Source organism: Myotis brandtii, unplaced genomic scaffold, assembly GCF_000412655.1.
Source record: "Myotis brandtii unplaced genomic scaffold, ASM41265v1 scaffold838, whole genome shotgun sequence".
NCBI classification, from domain to species: domain Eukaryota; kingdom Metazoa; phylum Chordata; class Mammalia; order Chiroptera; family Vespertilionidae; genus Myotis; species Myotis brandtii.
Window position 1 is genome coordinate 312,990 of NW_005371399.1, and position 8,925 is coordinate 321,914.

At 49.7% G+C, this 8,925-nt stretch overlaps 1 protein-coding gene across 3 annotated transcripts in view; it reads left to right on the plus strand.

Moving 5' to 3' along the window:
* LINGO1 (leucine rich repeat and Ig domain containing 1) overlaps positions 1 to 8,925 on the plus strand; it is a 260,571-nt gene that overhangs the window by 58,246 nt on the left and 193,400 nt on the right. The window lies entirely within an intron of this gene.

Here is an 8,925-nt window from a genome sequence, read left to right on the forward strand (position 1 = left end):
ATGTGCCTGCAACCAAGGTACATGCCCTTGACCAGAATCGAACCTGGGACCTTTCAGTCCACAGGCCGACGCTCTATCCACTGAGCCAAACCGGTCAGGGCAACATCCCTTTCTTTTAAGGAGTGCATTTGGCCTCCATTTATGGAGGTCAAGAGAAGTTAATAGGCTTGCTCCAGTCTGGGTTATAGCAGGGTGTGGGAGAGATTCTTCTCATAGGAATTTGCCCCCTTTCCCCCCTTGCTGACCCTGGCCACACTAGTGGCCTACAAACAGATCTACTAGAGCACCCGCTGTGTGCTAGGGGAGGAAAGAGAGAGGCCCAAGTCATGGGTGAGATTGAGAGAGGTCATGGAAGGATCCTTGAAAGAGCAGCCACAGGAGGACTTCAAGTGGGTTATTGGGTAGGAGAAGCAAGGATCCTCTAGGCAGGCAGCCCGACAAGAGTAAAGGCCTGGAAGTGGGAATGGGCCAAATAGAATTTTCTCCTGTCCATGAACTCTTGGCAGATTTCCACTCACCCCAAATCTCAGCTTCAGCATGGTCCTTCTGGAGGTTTTTTCTGACTTTGTGGCAGCTGATGGGGGCTTTTCTCTCTGGGTTTCTCCCTGCCATGGGCAACCTCTTCTGTTCCAGCCAGGATGGTGCTAAGTGGTTATCAGCTCCTGGTTCAGCCAGGACTGCATTCTAAGGCCCATAAATTGTCCCTGAGAGTAGGGGAGCAATGGAAGGCTCTTGAAAAGGGGAGACCTGGATGAAAGCAGAGTTTATGGAGGAAGGACAGTGGCAGGCTTCAGCAAGCAGAGAGAAATTCCTGTCAGAGAGACCCTGCACTTATACCCTGTTGCCCCATCCTTCCTCTCATGGCTACACAACCACAGCTGATCTGAGTGAGGAATGAGTTGAGGGTGTAGATCACCCTGGTAAGATGGGCACCAGTGTCCATTAAAGGTTGGACTGTGAATTTCTCTCTCCTGCTGTCCTCTGACAAGCCTGGCCCCAGGTGTGATAGGTGGGGAGCAAAGAAGGGGAGGCAGGACAGAGCTAGGGGGAAAGACCCTTAATCTCCCCTTCCCCACCAGCTAGTCCTTTCCTCCTCCAAACCCAGACATTCTGACACTTGTGTCACTGTCAGCGTCCCAGCCCACCCACCCCTCAGTGTCCCTGTGAAGAAATCAGACCTCTGCTTCCACAGACCCGGTTCCCTTCCCTCAGGCATCTTCCTGCAATTTGTATTTAATGTACAGCTACCTTGTTCACAGCCCTGTCCCCAGTGCCCAGGACAGAGGAGGCACTCAATAACTATTTGTGAAATTAAAGATAGAAAGAAAACTCAGTAGGCTGCGGCTTGGGCAGACCCCCACCCTCAGGAAACCTCCAGCCAGGGAGCAGAAGAAGAGGAAGAGGAAGCTGAGTGCCTCTCTGTGCCCAGGGGATCTGCTTCTGTCCCTTGAGGGAGGGGAGAGAGCACAGTTGTGGAAACCCAGCAGGGGTGGAGGCAGGAGCTGGCCAGGCTGGGGTGCTGGTGGGGTAGGGGTGCATGGGCCAATGAAAATTTATGGATTAAGGCAGGGGAGGGCGGTATTTAGGGCTAGAGATGGCCACATTGGGGTGGGGATGGGATGGGGTGGGCAGGCACTGGTGTTGCTTTGTCATAAACCCTATAGTCCCCTGTCCTTCCCTGGGCCATTTGCCACTCCTTTGGAACAAACTCATTTAACTCTTTTTTTATGGATTGCTTCTGTGTTTACTTTTCTACTTCCAGATAACTGGCTTATATAGCTGCTACTTGATTTTCTAGTTTTAGGCATCACCTAGTAACTTTTACTATAGATGCTGAGGATTTAGCTCCATTTGACCACCATCTCCCTCGTCCACCCCACTCACCACATTTTTCCTTGGCTGAGCCTCCCAGCTGAGCCTGGTAGAATACTCTGATTACTTTTCCTTTCTTGACAGCTTTTGTTTTCCCTGGATTTAGTAATTGTCTTTTTCTTGGTGAGTGGGTGTGACAGGGGTAAGGGGTGGGGCTTAGCTTTATTTATTTAACTTTTAAAAATACTTATCCCTAATTCAATCTAGGCAGGGGCCTTGTTGGGTGAATCTCCTCTGGACAGAGGTAAACACATAAAGTCCTCTGTCAAGGGAAGAACTTCTCTTCTGTGGTCTTCTGGAAGAACTCTCTCGCTGAGCCTCTGGCCCGCTCAGCTCAGTTTCTTTAGAGGCCTGTGTCCGGAGGCTCGCAGGGAAGGCTTCCTCCATTACTCAGGCTCCCTGTCACCTCTCTCTTCAACTCCTCAACTTCCCTGTGGCTGGTCTGTTTGGGCTGGTTCACTGGGGAGTTCACTGGCAGAGCCTTCTAGAGCAGAGTGGGAAAGGAGGGCTGTGTCAAGACCTCACATTCAGCATATAAACTTCCCCCTACTCCTTCAGCCTTCAGTATAGTCCTCACCCTCCATCAGGCCTGGTGTCTCCCAGTCTGCTTGATCCTCCCCAGAGGAAACCCCATAAAACTTTAGTCTTCTCTGGGCATAGCTGGGAATGGATGTTCCTTGGGGTCTATCTGCTTCTTACACAGCCTTCCAACCAGACCTTTATTCCTATGTCCAGGGCTACCTGGTGCCACCAGGTACTGAGCCTTTCGTGGGTTTTGCCAGGTAACAGCACCTGGACTTGGGACTCTGCTTTCTCAGCTCTGCCAAATCAATTACCACTCACCCATCTGCTTTCCAACTTCCAAAATTATGTTGCTGTCTCCTTTTTTTCATCCTTTGCCTTTGTGAATTTATGGAAAGGAGTGAAGGTGAGTGCACATATTCAGTCTGCTGTGGTTACTCTGTCCATCTGTGTTGATCCATTCTCCTGCTGGTAGATACTTGTAGTGTTTCCCCTTTCACTCTTACAAACAAGGCTGCTGCCAGCATTGTCCATCATCCTGGTGTGCGTGTATTGCTGGGGAGAGGGTCTCTTGGAGTGGAATGGTGGTGGTAGGGTACATGTATCTTCAGCTTTACAGGCCAAGTTATTTCTCCAAAAGCTGTGGCAAGTTCTACTTCCACCAACAATGCTTATCATGATGACTTTTTAGGTGTCCACTATCTTAATGGGCACAGAATTGTATCTCATTGTTTTACTTGGCATATCCAAGAACTCTGCTGCACTGAGGCAAGTCTTATGTGTTTGTGGCTCTTCAGGACTCTTCATCTGCCAGTTGCCTGTTCCTATTCTTTGCCTTTTACTCTTTGTAGACAAAGTCAAATTTTTCACCTTTATGATGGATGCTTTTCATAATTTGTTGGGAATGAGCATTTTTATTTTTTATTTTTTTATATTTTATTGATTTTTTACAGAGAGGAAGGGAGAGGGATAGAGAGTTAGAAACATCGATGAGAGAGAAACATCGATCAGCTGCCTCCTGCACACTCCCTACTGGGGATGTGCCCGCAACCAAGGTACATGCCCTTGTCCGGAATCAAACGTGGGACCCTTGAGTCTGCAGGCCGACGCTCTATCCACTGAGCCAAACTGGCTAGGGCTGGAATGAGCATTTTTAAAGGATCTTTATCTTCAATGAGAAAAGTTGTCCTTATTTGCTCTTGGAATGGGCAGAGAGTTGACAGGCATCTAGGTGCACAAATGGTGGGCATGCCTGCAGTGGAAGCAGGGATAAGTAAGGGAGTAAGGCAATTAATGAGCAATTGAAATATGGACAGTGCTCAAGGCTTCAAAGTGCTTTAGGTGAAAATGCTATACTTCATCAGGACACCATTCTAAAAGGCCCCTTTCTTTACTCTCCTTTGGGGAACGGAGGTCTCCTGCCATCACAGGTGACTAATTCCAGCTCAGCCCCCTCCATGGCTACTGGGTTGTTGGTTGAGAATGCCCTGAGGAGGTGGCTAATTAGTGTCCAGGGGAAGTGAGAAGGAGCAAGCTGCCTTTTCCCATGGTGGGGGCCACTTGTGTTGTTGTTAGTGGCAGTGGAGTGTTTGTGTCTCCAAAAACTTGCTGCTTGAGGTAGTGGGAAGTGCTTGAGATCACTGAACAGGGGTTTGTTGCTTGCCAGCTCTGTGATCTTGAGCAGGGTTTAGACTAGCCGTGGGCAAACTACAGCCCGTTTGAAATGAATAAAACTAAAAAAAAAAAAAAGACCGTACCCTTTTATGTAATGATGTTTACTTTGAATTTATATTAGTTCACACAAACACTCCATCCATGCTTTTGTTCTGGCCCTCCGGTCCAGTTTAAGAACCCATTGTGGCCCTCGAGTCAAAAAGTTTGCCCACCCCTGGTTTAGACCTTCCTGAGCCTCTCTCCTCCAGGATAGAATGGGAATGATGCTAATCTTGCCTTAGGGAACTGGGAAGATGAGTGAGATGATGTGGGTAAAATGTACCTGAAGATGAAAAGGTTTTCTTAGGTGGAAGGTCTGTTTCCTGCCATAGCAGGAGAGGGGAGTGAGCACTCAGGAGTATGGCCCATGCATGGGCTGCACAGATAGACACTCAGGGTTGATCAGTGAGGGGCAGGAAAAGCCAGCGGGGTTAGGTGGGGCTGGGACCCTTGATCTTTATTTTCTTGTTAAAGGTCTTAGTTGAGCAACCCTGACCTTCACCCAGTGAGTGGGCAGAGGGGAAAGGGGGAGAGTGAATTGTCCATTCTCAGGTTGGAGAGTGGGTGTGAAGGTGGGGCTGGGGGAGGTACAAGGATTGGGCAGGGTGAAGACCATCCCTCCTTCAACCTCTGCTGATCCGTGTCACCTGCCCTTCCCCTCCCACCTCCTGGCCAGGCTGGGCCTGAGGGGTTAATTTGCCATCTGAGCAAGGCTGGCATGGATGTATGCAAATGCATGCACTTTCACAAACTGCTTAATTAGGTGAATGTTAATGAGATGTTAATTACTGTTGTGCTTGTGTATCCCACAGAAACAGAGATTATGTTTCTCTTCCAACATCCTATCTTAATTATAACTTGTGCTTAATTCTGTAGCTTTTGCCAACTAGGCCAGGGTGGGGTGGAATGAGGCTTGCCTGGCAGTTGGGGGTGGGTGGCACCTCCCTTTCTGGGTGTTCTTCCATGCCTCCTCACCTTTGGTTCTCTATTTGTTCCTTAGACATCTGTTGAGTACCTAATATGTGCCAGGCAGGGTGCTGAAGCTGATATTAGGATGACAGAGAACAGTGAGATCCAGTCCATCCCTCAGGGAGCTCCCAGCCCTGTGAGGAGGTAGTTTTGTGATTAGATATTAGTTACAGTGAAGGCCCCTGGGGCAGAGGTAGAGGGGTCCAGGGCTGCTTTGCAGGACCAGTGTTCCAGTAGAGGAATAGGTGCATCTCTTGAGTGGTAGGTCAGGGAAGGCTTCTTCGAGGAGGGGGTCATGGACTGAGAGATAGAAGTAAAAAGGTGTTCATGAGATAGAGAAGAGACCCAACTTTGGGTGGAGGGACCTGCTTGTCAAAGACCTGGTGGTTGGAGCCTTGTCCATTGTGTGGCTTCCCTCATGTGCTCTCCCATTCTAGTATTGTTTTCCCAGTCTCCAATCCAGACCTACGGGAGGCTGGGAAGCTCTGTGCAGAGAACCTTGAGCAGGTATCTGCTTCTTTCAGGGTCTCACTCACTCCATCTGTATTCTGAGGGCCTGATCAGGAATTGATATGGGCCTGTGGCGAGCAGGATCCTAACCCAGAGAAGAATGTGTTCAGGGTAGGATTCCTGGAAAAGGCTTGCCCAAGGCCTGCTCCTCTGGAGTTATGAGAATATATCTTGCCCTTGCACTTGAGCCTTGGGCATAAGATGTGCTTGGTTGGTTTGCGCCATGGCCCCTTAAAGACTGGCCCTCATATACTGTCTTCATGTACTGCCCTCTACCTACCCCTTTGCCTGCTCTGCCTTCACCCAGCAAGGACCACCCAGCACCACCTCAGCCCTCTCCTTAAGTTCTTCCACCCCCAGTACTAAGAAGCCTCTGTGTGTTCTGGCCATAGCCAAACCTGCCCAGGTGACTTTTAGGCTGGATCATCAATTTCTAGGGTTCAAAAGACCCAGGAGAGTGTAAAGCCCAATTTTATAGGTGGGGGACATGAGGCCAAGGATGGTCAGGGTTGGGGTTCACACAGCCAGGATTTAGTAGCACAGCACAGCCTAGGACAGGGTCTCAAGTGACCTGCGGGCCTTTTCTTAGGGGAACAAGGGAAATGAAAGCAAAGGCTTGCTGCCTGAACTGTGCATAGCCAGGTCTCACTCCGTCACTCACAACCACTTTGTAGATGGGAAACCTGAAGCTCAAAGAGGCCATGTGCCAGGGATGGAAACTCTAGGGACTGGACATGCAGCAGGGACTCAGTGAGCTCCTTTATCTCCTTTGACACCACTCCCCTGGGGGGAATTCTTCGGCATAGGGGCTACAGGTAGCTAGTGAGGGGACTTGATTCCATTCCTCTGGGGCCAGGAAATTGCCCAGGCTTCCCCAGCCCTTGGTGCCCTTCCTTCCGAGAACTCCTTCAGTCAAAATCTCTCCTTCCAGCACTTAGTTGTGGTGGGAGACTATTTACCTGGACTGTCCTATACCTGACTTGGGCCACATAAATGTTATTTCGAGAGTCTAGATATCTTAACTGCAAAGAGCACAATTGTAGTGGAAAAGCTTTTAGCTCATTATGTCTACTTGCACAATTACAACTCAATCTTTTAAACTGGTTATTGTATTCCCAAATATGATAACAAAGAATGTCTGTCTCAGCTCCTGCACTATTGGCAAGAATGCTAGGACAGTGTTTGATTGTGTGTGGTGTTGTGTTTGGGCTGGTCTTTTCTGGCCTGGTCCCTCACAGTTGGTTGGTAGGTCCCAGCACTGTCCTACCCCATGCACTGGAGCAAATGTTTGGTTTAATAGGATGGTGTGAAGTAAAAATGGGTACTTGTTAATAACAGCAACAAAATGAAACCTTTTCCACAATAAATTCTGTGGTTTGTATGTCCCTGGATTGCATTCCCCAAATGGGTCTAGCTGTGAGTCCTGTCACCCCCATGTCTTCCTATGCTTCATTCTCCCCAGCTCCAGGCAGGGCACAAGGGGCTGGATACAGATTGAGAGATTTGGAACCTCAGCACTGGAGGTCCTTGGGTCTCAAACTCAAATGCCCAGGGGCCAGGCTGGGAATGGAAATGAGTGAAGCAGACTGGGTGGGGACTATGAGGATCCCAGCTGATTATCATCATGTGGAAATGCAGGCCCTGTGTGGCCAGGTCCTATTTTTCAAAAATAAAGCAGAAATCCAGATTTCTGTGATTTGTAAAAGTTGGCAACTGATTCTTATCTTTTAAAAACCTCTGAGCGCAGTCCCAGCAACGACAACAACAACAACAACAAAGCACAGACATTCCAGAAAACTGGGATCTTAAGCCAGCCAAAGGAATGACTTTTCATATTTTCATTTTTATTTTTTTATTATTATTTTGTTAGCTTTTTTTTTTTTGCTTTTTTCTTTGTTCTCCTTTTTTTTTTTGTTTGTTCCTTTATTTCCTACTTCTTTTCACATTATTTTTTCAACCACGTGAGCAGCAGACACGTGAGCGGTGCGCTCTTGTCCAGGGAGCATCAGCCCTGTGAGCAGCCTGCCTCAGGTGCCCTGCCCCTGTCCAAGGAGCAGCAGCTGTGTGAGGGGCCTGCTTCCCCATCCCAGGAGCAGCAACCACGCGAGCAGTCCGACCTGTCCGAGGAGCAGCAGCCGCACGAGCAGTCTTCCTACGTCTGAGGAGCGGCAGCCCTAAGCAGCCCGCCCCCATCCGAGGAGCAGCAGCTGCGCACACCCTGCACTAGTCCGAGGAGCAGCAGCCGCACGAGCAGCCTGCCCAATCTGAGGAACAGCAGCTGTGTGAGCAGCCCGACCCCATCCAAGGAGCAGCAGTTCTGCGAGTGGCCCGGCCCCATTCGAGGAGCATCAGCAGCCGACCCCGGTACAAGGAGAAGCAGCCACACAAGCAGACCGCTCACGTCCAAGGAGTGGGAGCCCTGCGCAGCATGCACCGGTCCGAGGAGCAGAACCACAACAGCCTGTACCTGTCTGACGAGCAGCAGCCGGGTGAGTGGCACATCCCCATCCGAGGAGGAGCAGCCACGAGTGCAGCTCACTCCCGTCCAAAGAGCAGCAGCCTCGCAAGCAGCCCCCCCCCATCTGAGGAGCAGCAGACTTGCAATCAACCTGTCCAAGTCCTAGGAGCAGTAGCCCCACAAGCAGCCCACCACATCAGAGGAACAACAGCAGGGTGCAGCCAGCCCCCATCAAAGGATCAACAGCCACATGAGCAGTCCCCCCCAGTTCAAGGAGTAGCAGCTGTGTGTGTAGCCTACCCCCATCCAAGGAACAGCAGCTTCGTGATCAGCACACCCTCTATCTGAGGAACAGCAGCTGTGTGTGAAGCCTCCCCCCACCAGCCAGAGGAACCACCACAGCTGTGAACAGCACCCACCAGAGGAGCTGCTGCCAACTGAGGAGCAGCTGCTACCACAACCGCCCGAGGAGCAACCACAGCCCAAGGAGCCACTGCCACCCAAGGAGCAGCCCCTGAACGACTCAACATCTAGATATGTCGGTGAGGTCAAACATGGGTAGATAAAGAAACCCCCAAAGGAAAGAAAAGGAGGACTTGCCAGAAAATCAGCTAAGTGAAACTGAGGCATGCAGCATGACAGAAAAAGAATTCAGATTAAGGGTCCTAGAATGCATAAACTGGATGGAGGAAAAAGTAAACAACTTATGCAAGAATCAAGAAGAAACGGATGAAAAAATCAACAACTTATGTAAGAATCAAAAAGAAATGGATGAAAAAATCAATAAATTATGTACGAACCAAGAAGAAATGAAGAGTGATATAGCTGCAATAAAAAACACCATTGAAAGTTTCAACAGTAGACTAGGAGAAGCGGAGGAC